Consider the following 16742-nt stretch of genomic DNA (forward strand, 5'->3'; position numbering starts at 1 on the left):
GGGTGAGGCAGGAGTTGCAGAAGTGTTTGACTGCAGGGTAGGAAAGAAAAAAAACAGGTGTGTGCACTGCTCCACCTCAATAAGATTATACACACTTTTTTATAGTCCAGATAAGATACATTTGCTCTCGGCTGAATTTACAATGGATTTAAACTGAATTTTAATGTTATTTACTCTCATTTTATAGAGATCAAATATTAAGGGTTTATTCGTTTCTCCTCATGCCATATGTTTGATTAGTTTAAATCATGAGGGGAAGCGGTGTTCAACATGTCTCCATGTGTTCTCTACAGACGTTTGACCTCCGTTGAAAAGCTCCGGGTAAACAAGTCATCGCAAGCGTCCCCCCTTCACTTCCAAACAGCTTGTGTCCCATCAGTACGCATGTTTTGCCAGGACGGATGACAGGAAAACAGTTTCAGTTTGTGTTCATAATAAGGTAAGGGATCATTTATTTTCCTTATTGACTGGAAAGAGCCCAAATAACACCAGCTTGCCACATCTGAGCCGTTTCCAGCCACATCCTGTCATCTACTATCTATTATAACGTGTGCATCCGAAGCACATGCCTCTGTCTGTGGAGTAATTGCATGCATGTTCACCTTTCCGGCTCTTTATAACTACATAGTGATGAAAATTCAAGTGTGGTACAGGTTGAGTTTCATTATGATTTGAATGCATCACTCTTCTCAGTGGGGAAGCTCGATCTGATAACCCGATCTGTCTTTGGCAATCCTCCAACCAAACTATGGGATCATGGCCACGATGTGGAGGTCATATCATTGGCTGATTTTGACCTCTGACCCTTTTGACAGAGCTTTGGAATGATGACTCGCAGCCCTGGTTTAACCCTAGAGGACTGTCGGGCCTAATTATTTCTCAACTTTGAGCCCTGAAATTGCCAGGAGTGTGACGTTGCTGACAGTTGACTGTCACCACTGGCGGTAAGGTCATTGCTGCTAATGCAGAATGGACCTGTCTCGGATGATTGGTTAAGGGCTGGTAATCTATGCACTTGCGTACACCTCTTACTTTATCATTGGGGAACACGTCAGAATGGCAAGAGTCCAGAATGAATGAAGAGGCAGAATGAATAGAGGTCTGACCTAAAAAAAAAAAAAATCATTCAGAATTACAAAGTAATTTTTAACTAGAAAAATAAAATTTGTCAGGACAAACCTGAATGTTGGATTTACCTTGTTTTAAAAAAAATACATTTTTGAAATTTAAATGTTTATAAACAAACAGATAGCTAGAGAATATATATATATATAAATTATGTGATGGCAAAGCTGAATTTTCAGCAGCCATTACTCCAGTCTTATGAGTCACATCTGAAATGATTGTGATATTCTGAATAGATGCTCAATTCTTATAAATGATTATTGGTGTTAAATTATTAATAATGGTTATTATTATCTTTGTTGGCAACAGTCTTTGCGGCCTAATATTTTTGTGGCAACTGAGATACAGGTATTTTTCAGGATTTTTCAATTGATAGAAAGTTTAAACAAACAGCATTTATTTAAAATATGAATCTTTTGTAACAAATTTCTTTTGACAAACTGTCACTTTTGATAAATTTATTGCAGATCAGTTTAATATCCCAAACTTTTACATTTTAAAGTTTATCATGGTTTCCACAAAATATTAAGCTGCACACTGTTTTCATTGATATTATTAAGAAAAGCAAATCGGCATATTAGAATGATCTCTGAAGGATAATGTGACACTGAAGACTGAAGTAATGATGCTGAAAATTCAGCTTCAACATCCCAGGAATAAATTACATTTTAAATAGATTAAATGAGAAATTTTTATTTTAATATATTCAATCAAATTTGAACATATGTAATTAAATTATTGTTTTTACTTTATTTTTTATTTAAATAAATCCTTGGTGTGCATAAGAGACTTATTTCAAAAACACTAATTATTAATTATTCAAAATTTTAGTGTAGGTAGCTACAAACAGTACATTTAGAAAAAAATAAAATAAAATAAAAAATAAAGTAAAGATAGACAGACAAAGAGAAATATTGAGAAGTAAGAAGTCAGAAAGCGCAATACAGAAGAAAAGTATTGAAAGAGGGAGACCATCAGGGAAGATGAAGCCGTTGATAACATCAACAGTAAGTGATTGAGCACATTGCTGACAATGTGATTGTTCAAACTTGCAATGGTGCATTTCAGTCAAGCAGCAGCAAGACAACTTGGATAACAATGCAAGCACTTTTAGGGAGTTTTTAGACTTGGTCTCTTCATGTGTTTTTACTAATAGCTATCTAATCAAAAAACACCGTGACCTCCAAGATGCATTTGAGACAGATGTGAGAGGTGGAGTTGGTTTGAGACACATACAGTGCAGTTAAGTGTAAATGCCTCTGTTTGTTAATTAATCTCAAATTCCCAAACGGTTTAGGTTCAGTCCATACAATCCACACGTCAGTAAGCAATCGTTGATGAGACACACAGATCAAGCATCATTGCATCATTGCCAGATGGGACTAAGAGTCAACAGAAAATGTTGCTGCCCACCATTAGCATTGCCTTTAAAGTGAATGGTTATATTTGCATATATTTGCTTAGAGCATGTTTAGATATAACTGTTTTACATAATAAAAAATAGAATAAAATGTACACTACTGATTTTGAAATAAGTCTCTTATACTCACCTAGGAAGCGTTTATTTTTTAAATGATTAAAAACATTAATATTATAAAAAATATTATTACTTTTTAAAATAACTGTTTCTATTTGAATATATATTAAAATGTAATTTATTACAGTTATGGTAAAGCTGAATTTTCAGCATCATTACTTCAGACTTCAGTGTCACATGATCTTTCGGAAATAATTCTAATATACTGATTTGCTGCTCAAGAAATATTTTCTTGTTATTATCAAATTTGAAAACTTTTTGAATAGTTTTTGTGGAAACAGTTTTTTTTTCTCTTTAATGAATAAATTCAAAACAACCATATTTAAAAAAAATAATAATAATCTGTCACTTGACAAATTTAATGCATCCTTGATGAATAAAAATATTTATTTAAAAATAAAGTTATTGACCATAAAAGTTTTAACAGTGGTGTATATGGAGTTATTAAAAATAACATTAATAAATTGTCGTCATAAAAAAATTTCCATGTTCCATTTTTTGTTTGTTTGATTTTAAGGAATAAGCTTTTCATTTTTCTTGTCGATCCACATAAGTATTTTAGGAATATTGAAATCAAAGTATCAGTATCATTGTAAGAAACCAAACTCATATCTTTCACTCTTTCTCTTCAGGTGTTTTAGAGCAATGCATTGACAATGGATATCTGTCATTGTATTATGCTATATATATAGAGAAGAGGAACATTCTTTCAGTTTTAGCATTCTCTAACAAACAGCTTGTTTATTATTCTTCAAGTGTGCAACAATATGGATAATTGCCACTTGTAATAAGTGTTTTTTTTTTCTTCACAGAAACAGAGTACATGTGACCAGGTGTGCGTTAATGACATGCATTGCTGATTCTTACAATCACACAGAGATCCCAGCAGGCATGTGCCAAAACCGCTCCACCTCATCTTATCGGTTTACTTCACTTAGTGTAGTATATGGCTGTAAGAATATGAATGCTTCTGGTCTTCACTTCCTCCTTGAGCCCAGCAGGCAACAGCCCAAACAAAGTGACAATAAGCCATCTGTTGTACAAGAGTCGACTGCTGCACAGTCTCCAGTGCCTCCGGAGCTCCTTACTGGGGGACATTAGCAGGGTTAAACAGTCCTGGAAAGCACAGGCATATGCTGCTTCTGCTCAACTGTACAGTCAATGAAAGCTTGCTTGAAATCCTTTTCTGTAATGATGTTATGCTTTTGGTATCCATTTTTAAGGAAATCATCATGTGATGATTAGGTTGGAAACATGCAATTTGATTAATAAATGTCAAAGCGTATGTTTCGGTAATTGTTTTGTAGGAACCCTCATCAAGTTTTTTCATCTGTGTGACAGTTATCAGCCTTTTTTCCCCTTTTTATGTCACCAATCACCTTTAGCTAGAGCGTATTGAAAAAAGCCATTGATCTTTAAAATGCAGTGCTTTAATATGACAGTAACAGTAGTACGTGATGCAGGAAGTCAAATTGTGGAGATTGATGAGGGTTTATAGGTGAATTATAATCCATCTACCTGAGTGATGTCTGTGCTGTTTTCCATACCAGCAGGCCAACAAATACATAAAACCCACAAAGGTGACACTAGGAATTGATACTTAACAATCCCTCTGAGCAACAAGCACTAGAAGCAGCTCTGACTGAGAGGAAAACTCCCCGGGAGAGACAGAGAGTGAGAGAGAAATGGCAAAGCTGGGAAGGTTAATGGGAAAGAATGGACTGGATTTGCCAAAGGTCACACATACAGAGTCAGCACCTTGTTTATGATTAGAAGAGGTCTGAGCACAGCTTGTGTTTGAGCCACTTAATAAAGCACTTTAAATGACTATTGATTCATGCTTCAGAAAGACAACTGTGAATCTACTATGAGGTTGTTACCTTTGTTTGCTTAAGATCCAGCGTATTTAATCCTTAATGAGAGGCTGTAAGGTAAAGTGTGGTCGCAGAGGTTGATCCTTTCCTTTTTAATTGGCCTGAGGATCTATATTTCATCATAATAAATAATGTTGTATCTTCTAATTTCTAAAATTGTAGTCGGCCATGAGATGTTTGAAGACAAATTGTGAATTTTAATGGCCGGTGGACCATCTCTTATGCAAATTGACTGTAGAATTAATTGATTCGATCCAATTTCCAGATCCTTAACTAGATTGTGGGATTACTAACTAAATCTAGAAAGTGATGTATGTATGGTGTCCTGTGGGCAGTGTGGTGCGAGGCCTTAACTGGCCGTTCTGCCAATTTTTCAAAAATTCCCAAGATGAACTTATTTGTAGCGTAGGACGTAATCTCATTCTCTGCGCTGAAACGGGATGTGAAGATGGTGAGCAACTGATGAGAGTCTGTTAGTGCACTCAGTCTAGGTTAGTACTTTGGATCAATGCGTGACCCTATTGGATAAAAATTGGGAATTTGGCAGAACTGACCTTTAGATGAAAATAAATGGAATTAGAGCAAATAAAAAGAAAGCAATATCCAGTTAGACTAGTAAAATTACAAAGTGTATGAGTATAATTACTTGATGTAAGTAATGAGGTTGCATAGTGTAATGATGATTTCCTCATGAGGATATTGATGCTGATAGGTTGCTGTGGAGAAAGTGTGGCATGGTGTGCTTTTGTTCAAGTGTGCATGTTTTGTGCACTCTAGCATTCATAAAAATGACATGCTACCCTCTGTATTCTTTTATATTTATCAGTGAAACCCAGATCTACGTATTTTGGCTGATTCAGCAATATACATTAATATAGAAACATGTTTTTATCTTATATGTATTGTGAACTTTTTGCACTATTAATATTCAAGTTGGATGAATGATATATTAGTGCTATGTCATTGGTTATGGACCGCAATTGTGAATTTATTAGAATTAGTAATGGATATGTATCCTCTGATATTGGATATTTAAGTGCATTCTTGTTTTTGTGCATGCAAATTTTTACATTTAGATTACCTTTGCCACCCTTCATATAATCTTTAATAACACTATTAATTTAATAACTGTCAAATAATTTTTTTAAAGAATATTAAAATTAATATACGACTTTCTTACAAACCTAATTCCAGAAAAGTTAGGATTTTTCGTGAAATGCCGTAAAATCAAGAATGTTATTTGTTCATTCTCTTTAACCTTTATTTAATTGATGAAATTACAAAGAAATAATTCCCAATTTTCTCACTGGACAACTTCATTTTATTTTGTAAATATGAACAGATTTTAATGGCTGCAACACACTCTAAAAAAGCTGGGATAGAGGCATGTTTAACACTGTGTCACATCAGCTTTAATATAATTTTTTTATTAAAATGTTTATGTCACATGTATGATCTGTTTTAGTTTAGTTTTCTGTGTCCCCATTACCCTGCCTAGTTAGTTTCCATGGGTTTTTATTAATTAGCTCCATGCCTGTTTCTGTCCTTCTTAATTACATTCCCAGTATTTACAGTTTTTTTCAGTCGCTAACAAGCATTTGTCCAAGCAGTTGTCACATTTTCAAAACTCTAAACACAATTAGCACAGCATCTGTCTATTGTGGCCATACCATTCACACATTTCATGTCGTTTTCACACAATATGGAGTCATTGAACACATTTCCACAATGCTTACATATTCTGAACAGACAAGCTATACCTCCCAACAAAATTATGGATCGTTTTTGTAGTATTTACAAATGTTAACACACAACATCCCACAATAGCAAAAACAATGTTCCAAACCTTAGATACAGTATAAAAACCTCTGCTTCTGCAATGATATCAGTTCAAAAACAATATATCTTAGCTGATTTATGTTGTGTAAATTGGGCCAACCACAGCTGATTCCAATCTGGCTTAGACTCAATGGCAGGGGTTATTTTTTAGAAAATAAACTTATACAATAAAAGGAGGACTTTGAAGACTGATGTTTTTGGAAACAGAAATAGAAAAAGAGAAACACTGTAATGTATGGACGAGGAAGAGTAAGAGCAAGGGGCCCAGGGAGAAGAGCAGGAGCAGTGAGAGGAGCAGGAGCAGTGAGAGATGCTGTGAGAGGAGCAGGAGCAGTGAGAGATGCAGTGAAAGGAGCAGGAGCAGTGAGAGGAGCAGTGAGAGATGCAGTGTGAGGAGCAGGAGCAGTGAGAGGAGCAGTGAGAGGAGCAGGAGAAGTGAGAGATGCAGTGAGAGGAGCAGGAGCAGTGAGAGGAGCAGGAGAAGTGAGAGATGCAGTGAGAGGAGCAGGAGCAGTGAGAGATGCAGTGAGAGGAGCAGGAGCAGTGAGTGGAGCAGTGAGAGGAGCAGTGAGAGGAGCAGTGAGAGATGCAGTGAGAGGAGCAGGAGAAGTGAGAGATGTAGTGAGAGGAGCAGGAGCAGTGAGTGGAGCAGTGAGAGGAGCAGTGAGAGGAGCAATGAGAGATGCAGTGAGAGGAGCAGTGAGAGGAGCAGGAGCAGTGAGAGATTGTTTTTATTTTAACCCCCCCTTTTTTATCTGGGCTTTTTGCTGTTGTTGTTTTTTGTTCAGAATGCTCTTATGTGTTTCATTGATATTTTGTTCACTGTAAGCAATACTGTCGAACCTGTTCTGTTCTATCATACCGTGTTTCTACTGTACTGCCTCCTGCAGTAAACAGTAAAGGAAAAAAATAGCTTTTTACTGGAATGCTTTTGAATGTGAACATTACTGTACATTTGGACATACAGTTCCAAACCAAGAAATTTAGTGTAAAACAGTGAATTGCATGTTTTGCATGCAAATACCTGTAAAACTGAAACATAAAAGTCTATGCAGTTTTAGTAACATCAACAATAGCCAGTATTTTGAAACTTGGTGTACTTTGATTGACTGTATGTACCTTGTGAGGTGAAAACAAGTGTTATTCTTTGACAGAATAATTTAATTTTGAGTCAGATTTCCAGTGTTTTGGTAAAGTTGGTGTATGCAGAGAAAGATGTGTTCTATTTTGAAATGAAGATTTTGTATATATTTAAAAAAAATTGTTTTTGAGAAGAAAATTATCCATTTGGCCAATTGTGTTTTGTAGGTGTGAGTCTGTGTTAAGAGTTTAGAAAAAGTATCTGAAGTATGGTTAAGCGCTTGTTAGCGATTGAAAAAAACTGTAAAGCCCGTTCTCCATTGTTGCCTGGAGCAACAGGACCATTCGCTGGAGGACCATACCAGGGACTTTTTAGGCCTGCCAGCGAACGGTCCCAAGGAGGATTTTGCTGCTTTCATGGAGTGGGTGCTGGAGGATAATGGATGTCCACTCACCGTCTGCCCCACTGAGGATGATATTGCGGAGGATACAGTACCCACGCACCAGAGTGCTCTGGGCAACTGCTCATCAACTATGAGAACCACAGTTCCGACTGTAATGTTCTCTCTATCTCTGTTCCATTTTTTGACGTGCCTGTGACGTTGGCAGGAAGTCATGCACAAAATGCTTCCTTAAGTGATCACTGAGATCACTTCCAACTGAGATGCTCAGACTCAGGTCTTGAGGTAAGGAGGAGTCAGGTCGCCCCATGAGCAGTGAATTCAGTGTTACAGTATCTAGATCTAAATATCACTAGAGACATAACCCTAAGGTCTTGAATTTAAGATATCTTCAACCTCTACTAAGACCGTACTCAAAACCTCTTCAGTGACAAACTGAGTGCCTAGCATGATTCGTAGGGCTATTTTTACAGACCTCACTTCTCTTTCCTAGGACCCTTCAAAGTGAGGTGCACTGGAAGGATTAAAGTAGAACCTGATCTGTTCTTTAGCTAGTCGATCGCTGAGGGTGCTTTGCATCTGACTGAAAGCTTCCTCCAATTCACTACTCCCCCCTCTGAAATTGGTTCCCTGATCAGACAGAAGCTCGTAGGGCTTTTACCTATGTGAAATAAAGTGTCTGAGGGACAACAAAAATTAATCAGTGTCCATATGGTCCAGAAAGTCAAAGTGGATGAATCAAGTGGTGAGGCATTTATAAAGAATACCCCACCTTTTCTGTGTGCAATGACCCACTTTTATTGTAAAGGGACCAAAACAATCAACTCCAGGGGAGTATAAGGGTGGTTTGAATAACCTAAGACTGGAAGGTGGAATGTCTGATATCCTTGGAATTTCTGGTCGGTCCCTTTACTTTTGACATGCAGGACAGTAACACTGATGTTTCTTCACTGCCTCTCAGCATACACCCTTCTAGGTCCTGAATGAAGTAACTGGGTGTCATAATGCTTAATAATGAGTTTCGCCAATGGATGAGCATAATACCGGTTTCTTAAGCTCCTGAAATTTATCAGGGGTTTGACAATCTGCTGCTTTGGGCCAACTGCACCTGGGTTGTTTCAAGAAGGCTGGACCCTGCCTCCAGTGAGTGTCTTGAGCCAACAAGTCAATGTCAAGCCTTGTGTAATATTATCGGCAGGATAAGTCAGGATTTTGGGTCAGACCACTCTTGTATTTCAATTACTCTGACTGCCACAGCCACAGCCAAGCAAGGACAGTGGTAGAATCAGTCCAATATAAAAAATGGATATCCAAATTCAGCATCCTGTCAGTGCAGCACAGAGCTCTAAGTGTGAGATGGAGTCACCTCCGTACTCAATTCCACAGACCCATAGGCTCTATCAGAAGCATCACAAAATACATGAAATCTGAAACTCTTGATTGCATGCTGGGAGCTGGAGCTCTAGCATCTCAACTGAGAGATCTGTGACAAGTGAGTGAACTCATTCTCCCACTGTTGCCAAGCAGCAAGGAGTTTAACAGGGAGGCAAGGGTTATCCCAGCATCGTTTCTTGTCCCAAAGCAGTTGCACAATAACCTTAGCCCTGGCAGTGAAAGGAATCAGATACTCAGGGGGATTATATTGCTTTGCAAGTGAGCGGTAGATCTTGTGCATGGTTGTTTCACCTTCATCTTTCTGATATGGCTTGTATGCCAAAGTGTCAGATTTGCAGTGCCATATCAGTCCGAAGGTACATTCCTGGAGATTAACTGTTTCTTGAGTAAGCCAAATCTCGTTGCTCATTGATTTCAGCTCAGAAGAAAAGTGGCAAATGACCATAGGAACATTACTGGGCCATTATTGCAACTCATCCACCCTCCATTAGATGGTGCTGTAATCTGTTTACTAGTTTCTTGGCCTCTTCTTCACTCAGGACACTTTTTAGACAGTTGTCAGAAATTGTTTCCAACAGATTAATGCACATCTTCTGTGGGCTCAAAGTAGTTCCCTACATGCGACTGAAGGGCAAATGTATCACAGTAGGGGTAGAGCAAGGACAGCTACCTTCAGCACATCAAAGGGGAAAGTGACTCTTTCCAGAGCGTATCGATTGACTCCATCCACATTGACCCTTATAGTCTTGTCTTCCAGAATGTGGAGGGCTTCTGCATCTTGACCCAAGCATGTGACGACCTTATCAGAGCAATAAGGCAGGATGTCCAGTTTCCACAGCTTTTCAACCTGGTTAAAGAGTTCAGAATCTGGTGTCCCACAAGAAACAAAGAAACATTCCTGTGGCTGGAGACGAGGACATAGGAACCTTGATGGACTTTGCAATGTCCACCCAAGTCTCGTATGCACAGCTGCTGGTGCTCCTTTAGGTCCCAACATCATAGGCTCCACAGGTGTGATCAAATGGGAATAGTCTGAACCAATAAACACTAATGGTTGTGCTTGATTTATATCATGTAGGGGCAGATCTCTAAGGTTGCGATTTCCTTACTGCAAATCAGTGATGGGATAAGTATGTTGGACGAGACCCAGCTCTTTTGTCAGAAAGGCTTCATGAATTTGGAATGAACTGACAGGTCTGCCATGATCTTCCATGATCTGAAGAGCTATAGAGAAGGACATTGAACATCCATGGATGGTGTGAACCTCCTGCCTCACAGTGCAAAGGACTAGGTCTTCAACTGTACCTTGAAGGCCTAAACGTTGGGCTGCCTCATGCAGCAGAATCGTTCTCTCAGATCCATCATCCAGTACCGCATAGGTCTCTAGCGACTTGTCATCATTCCGAATCACAACCCGGCTTAAATTAAGTAGCACAAAGTCTGGGAAGTGGAACTTGCTAGATGTGCACTCCCTTCTGTCTCTTTGATGTTACCTTTACTGCTAGATTCAGAGTTGGCATTAACATCAAGAAGAGCTTCAAGATGTCTCCTATCACATCTCTTTTACTTAGCTTTCAACGTACACTTTGAGGTCTGATGACTTTGTCCATATCTCCAGCATCTGTGGCCCATTTCGATCCAATTTTTAATTGCTCCTTGGTCAAGAGCTTAAAGTTCGAGCATTGATTTATGTTATGCTGGATGGAATCGTAGAAAGGACAATACCCTTTGGGCTTCTCCTGAACCTTATCTGAGGACAGTGACCCTGTCTTTGAATTCTCTGCTGACACTCCCTTCTGCTCTCCCCCATGCAGGACAGTAGTCACCTTTCAATCCATAAATCCAGTCTTTTTATCTTTAGGATTAAGCGTATCATGATCTGGGTAGGTACAGTGCTGAGTTCCCTCCACCTGCAAACGAACCTCATATTCAAACCAGTCATCCAAATCAAGCAGAGTAAGAATCGGAGTCTGAAGAGGGTTAATACATTTATTTTAGGTTGGCTCTTTGGTTGAAAGGCAACTTGGCTAAGAGACGAGATATATGAGAACCACACTGCAGCTCAGTACAACCTGGTCTACCCAACTGATTCAACATTCCAACTAAGGCATGAACACGAAGAGTTGATGCCTTGAAATCTTTGACATCACCACTTTTGATATTGGATCCATCCATCAACCTGGCTATCCGCTGCAATGCCAAATGATGTGGTTGCCCATACATGTCAGTAAGTGCTCGCATAGTGTCACTAAAGGGAGAATGACTGTGACTGTACGGCATCCTACAATTTCAAATTATCCATGAGTATTTGAAACTTAAAAGATTCAGAAATGTCATAAGGCAGAATATTGAAAGCTAGCTTAAGTCTGGGAAAACCCTTGTGGATCATCATGAATGAAATCCGGGATTATGGGTGTAGACCCACAATATTACACTGGCAATGGGTGCCAGGGATGGTTAGGATCTTGATCCAAAAATAAATATGAGTGATCAGACAGATACATCTGTTCGTTCCCATTATAGCAGTCAGTCCTCTAGTTCTGTTGAAGATAAGGACTAGAATGATCAAGTAAGCCAGTTTTCTGTGAAGAACGCATTCGATCCCCAAAGCGTGGATCATGAAGATTTCTAACAGGCCCATACTCTGGATGTGAATGACAAGTATGCGCATCTGCAGGTAAACATCTTAAATCTTGAGGGATGTGAAACGGCGGATTTAACCGCAACAACATGGCATCATCAGACTGACCATAAAGAGAATCAGACAGACGCTGCTGCAAACCACGGAACATAAGCAGCATGGCCAGGAACATGCTGTGGAGAAATATTCCCACTATTAGGGGGTTTATTTGAATGTAACATGATTTGAATTGGCTATCACTCAGTCTGCCTTCTCTCTTTAGGAGATTAGTAAGGTCCTCAGTGAGATCTTGATGACTATCACAACATGTGTGCTGGGACTCATCCTTAGGGGACACCGAAAGATCATGTTCAGACTGGACATGATTTTCATAATCCTGAGGTGTGGTCAACATCCCAGAAGCCATTAGTGAGGAAGATACTTCTTCCACACCAAAAGAACACTGCAGAGGTGACAAAACCTGTAGTGGAGCTAACACAGGTGAACTAGCAATTATCGCTGAAATAAAATGCACATCTTGCTGCAATTGCTTGCTCTGCTTCACGAATACAAGTGAGAACATCAGCATTTGTTACAGCATCAACCTGCTCATCTGCGAATGTAAGATGTCTCTGAGGATAACTAACCTCATATTCCTGAAGATACAGTGGTTGTTGAGCACTTCTATGTGGCCGGACCATGTCACCCTCTACCATTTTCTCTCTGGATCTGGACATCATTGCTGAGACGGTTATAGCATCAGACTCGAAGGACCATTAAATGTTTGAAAGGAACTGTCTTGCACCAATTAATATTATGGTGCCATATCCATCCCAGTGGGTCGATTACCACAGTGGATGTCCAATGACCATGAGAGAAATGTAGAGCAGTCAGTTGTACTAATTTACCCTTTAAGTTGTTGAATAGCAATAATCATATATACTGTGTGCACATTCATAGTCAAAGAAATCACAAAAATGCAAAGAAAACATCCATATAAAGAGTGTAAGCAAAACATTAAACAAATAAAGGAATTATTTCAACAGATGCAAGCTTTAAGGATACATTTGTCACCTGGTTTCACAATTAGGTAGTCAAAAACAGGTGCAACAGTCTGTGTTGGTCTCTACAGTTCCTTTAAGATGTTTGTTGTCAGGATAGCGATATGAAACTGGTCTTAGGCTGCAGTCTCAGGTCCTCTGATGCACAATGAATTCTCAGAGATGACAAATACCAGTGTATACAAGTATATGTGTATTACTGAATAATTATCTTGTTGATCTGTTTGACTCTCGAAAGTGGTTCTATAATAGACAAAATAAACTTAATCAGTAATAGAAAACTGCATAAATGTGTGATGAACACTAGCTACACAATAGAAATGCTGAGTCATTACAGTCACATAATGGGCGATCATGTTCACCACTAATATCTCTCTTAATCAGGTAACTAAGCACTCATATTACATAAATATAATGCAGAAGCAGAACATCAACTTAAACAGTGAATAAATGACATGATAATAATGTAATGAACACTCAAATGAAACACACATTTTCCAATGATGCACATTAAAGAATCATCACAAACTAAACTTCTGCGAGAAGTTTGGGATAATTAATCCTCATCCACAGCCAATCAAGATAACAATTTTCTCTCCTACAGTTCACAAAGTGAAGGTGCTGCAGAAAGAGACTTCAGCTTATTTTGCTGCTTTACAAGTGAGATTGCAGGACCACTACTTTCACTCTGCCGTTCCCGAACTGAACTGATTTACAGCACGTTCCCTGAATAAACCATGCCTCCTGAATTCAATTTTAAAGACCAACATAATAGCTGTACAGCACTTATAATAAAAGGAAAACAAACTGAAGATGGGCTTTTTTTAAGGTTTCTCTGGATTTCCTGAATCTTTTCACAACGTTATGTATGATAGTTGGGGAAAGACCGAAATTCTTTGTAATTTTGCATTGAGGAAGGTAATTTTTTATTTGTTTTACACTTCTCTCATGAAATTTGGCACAAAATGATGAGCCATGATCCAGCTTTGCTTGCAAAGACTAAGATGCTCCATACCCAAAAAGATACTCTCACCTATTACCAGTTCACCTGCTTATTGTGAACTGTTTCAAAAGTTTAATTTGGATGTTCAATAACATTTTCACTTTTATTTTGCCTCCGTCCAAACTTTTCTTGGAGTGTGTTGCAGTCATTAAAATCAAAATTTGTTTATATTTACAAAATGCATTTAAGTTGGACAGTGCAAACTTTGGAAATCTTTTCTTTGAACTTAGTTAAAGAGAATGAACAAATCACAGATTCTAAATTTTATTTCTAAATTTTATTTCATTTTACAAAACATCCCAATTGACCTTTGGATCAATTCAGTCATGTAGTGCGGAGAGTTTGCGCTGTGCACTCTGTGTGGTTTTAAATGCCTAAAAATAGGTCTTTTTATTGTGTGAGTGGCCAGAGCAAGCTCTCTCATCCTCTGTGATCTTTGCCAGGGGTCGTGTAATGCTCCTTAATGTGCTCGTAAATCATAGCTGGTCAGGCCATGCACATAAGAATGTAAAGAATCCAACACAGCCTCCATCTATCTCTCTCTCTTCTTCTCTCTTCAAGTTAGTCCAGTAAATCTTTTTCTCCTGAACACACAAAGAGGAGTTTCTCTGCAGCCGATTTTCTGCAAATTAATTACATACTGAGCTCAATGATGGATTTAGGAATGTAGTGGACTCGTTGTCCTGTTCTCTTTACCGTGAACTAAAGCTCATACAGTGCTTTGTTTGAATTAGATCTGGATCCTTCTTAGTTTACAGGCTGATTTCCCATCTGGGGCTGCATCACACAAGCACTGCAAGACATCTATTATAAAATGTTGCTCAGTGGTCAATCTAATAACAAGTGCGTGAACCTCTTATGCCCCTTTGAACTTCAATTACTGAATTTATCTTGTTACAATAATTCAGTCATTGTTCATAATTCATATGAATTAATCTTGGATAAGATGGTTCATGCAAGGCCGTATCCAACTTAGACATTGAGATATATATATATGTGTGTGTGTGTGTGCGTGTGTGTGAGTGTGTGTGTGTTATTATGTCATAATCTATTTATTTATATGTACAGTATGGATGCTGTGTATCCTTTATTTACAACATATGCAGAAAGGTAATATCCAGGAGCATATAAGTATATATATATTTAGCAGATGCTTTTATCCAAAAGCAGAGTCCAAAAAGTCTTGGGAAGTAGTGGCCTAGAGGTTAGAGATTCTGACTCCTAACCCTAGGGTTGTGGTTTTGAGTCTTGGGCTGGCAATACCACAACTTAGGTGCCCTTGAGCAAGGCACCGAACCCCCAACTGCTCCCCGAGTGCTGCAGCATAAATGGCTGCCCATTGCTCCGGGTGTGTGTTCATGGTTTGTGTGTGTTCACTGCTGTGTGTGTGTGCACTTTGGATTGGTTAAATGCAGAGCATGAATTCTGAGTATGGGTCACCATACTTGGCTGAATGTCACATCAAAAGAGGAAAAAACTATTTGTCAATAATTATTTTTTTATTTGATTAGATTTTTTAGGAGCGTTCATGTGTGTATATAGAAATGTGTATATTTCTGTATGATATATTATTAAAAAAATCTATATTTTTATTATATTACATTTTACATTTTGTTATATATGCACACACACACACTTGTAATTTTATTATATATTTATATTTTAAATGATATATATTAAATATAAACATTTTCACATTTTAATAAAATATGTATTCAATTGCAGACTGTCAAGCCTCTGATTGATCCAGAATGCAGCAGTGAGGGTTGTCTTCAATGAGCCAAAAAAGCTCACGTTACTCCTCTCCTCATCAGGTTACACTGGCTACCAGTAGCCGCTCGCATCAGATTCAAGGTTCTGATGCTTGCCTACAAGACGACCACTGGCACGGCACCAACATACCTAAACTCACTGGTTAAATCTTATGTGCCCTCTAGAAGTTTGCGCTCTGCAAGTGAACGACGCCTTGTGGTGCCATCCCAAAGTAGTTCAAAATCACTCACACTGACCTTTTCCTGGACTGTGCCCAGCTGGTGGAATGACCTCCCAATCTCAATTCAATCTTCAATTCAGCTGAGTCTTTACTCATTTTCAAAAAACATCTAAAGACTTTTTCGTCAGCACTTAACTGTACTATACTTACTGAGACTTGTCATGGCACTTGTATACTGTTGTTGTTCTCTTGTTGGTCTGATTGCTTCTATTGTTCTCATTTGTAAGTCACTTTGGATAAAAGCGTCTGCTAAATGATTAAATGTAAATGTATTAAAAAATATTTTTTATTATGTTTTTATTTGTATAAATACTAAATACATGTACTAGGCATACAAATCACTTACTGAGAGCATTTAAATTGATATTCTCTGCTTGTTTAAAAGTGTTATATTCTGTTTAACTAAGCTGGTATGCTATATCCAGTTTAAATACAGCAAAGCACTCAGCATTCCGTTTAGTTGCACTAAAGGGGCCACTGGGAGGCCAACTCCTATTTTGCATATGGAACACTGCCACATGGTGATGAATGGTAAGTTCAGCAGTGCAGCACAGACGGTCTTCCATTCTCTCACGGCCACTAGTATATGTTCACACACTTATCTGCGATTACAGTATCAGATTATTTATTTAGCTCTGTGATTTAGCCTCAACGATTCATTACAGAATCATTTGTTCCTGTAATCAGAATGAATGGAATGAAAGGCTATTTCCATCCTCTTGATTACAGATGCTGCATTCTATAAATCTAATCTATAAACGGAAACAAGGTTGAGAATATAGTTAAACCTATGATTAATTGTGCAGTGTTGCTG

At 38.2% G+C, this 16742-nt stretch overlaps 1 long non-coding RNA gene across 4 annotated transcripts in view; it reads left to right on the top strand.

Annotated features, from left to right (window-relative positions):
* LOC113065718 (uncharacterized) overlaps window positions 1–6163 on the top strand; it is a 60752-nt gene extending 54589 nt beyond the window's left edge. For all 4 annotated transcript variants that reach the window (XR_003279067.1, XR_003279066.1, XR_003279069.1 and 1 more), the window contains 2 exons: window positions 294–439; window positions 3475–6163. This is a non-coding gene — a long non-coding RNA (uncharacterized LOC113065718). The remainder of the gene's footprint in view (window positions 1–293; window positions 440–3474) is intronic.
* Window positions 6164–16742: the final 10579 nt, after the last annotated feature.

This window comes from Carassius auratus, chromosome 48 (assembly GCF_003368295.1).
Source record: "Carassius auratus strain Wakin chromosome 48, ASM336829v1, whole genome shotgun sequence".
Classification (NCBI taxonomy): domain Eukaryota; kingdom Metazoa; phylum Chordata; class Actinopteri; order Cypriniformes; family Cyprinidae; genus Carassius; species Carassius auratus.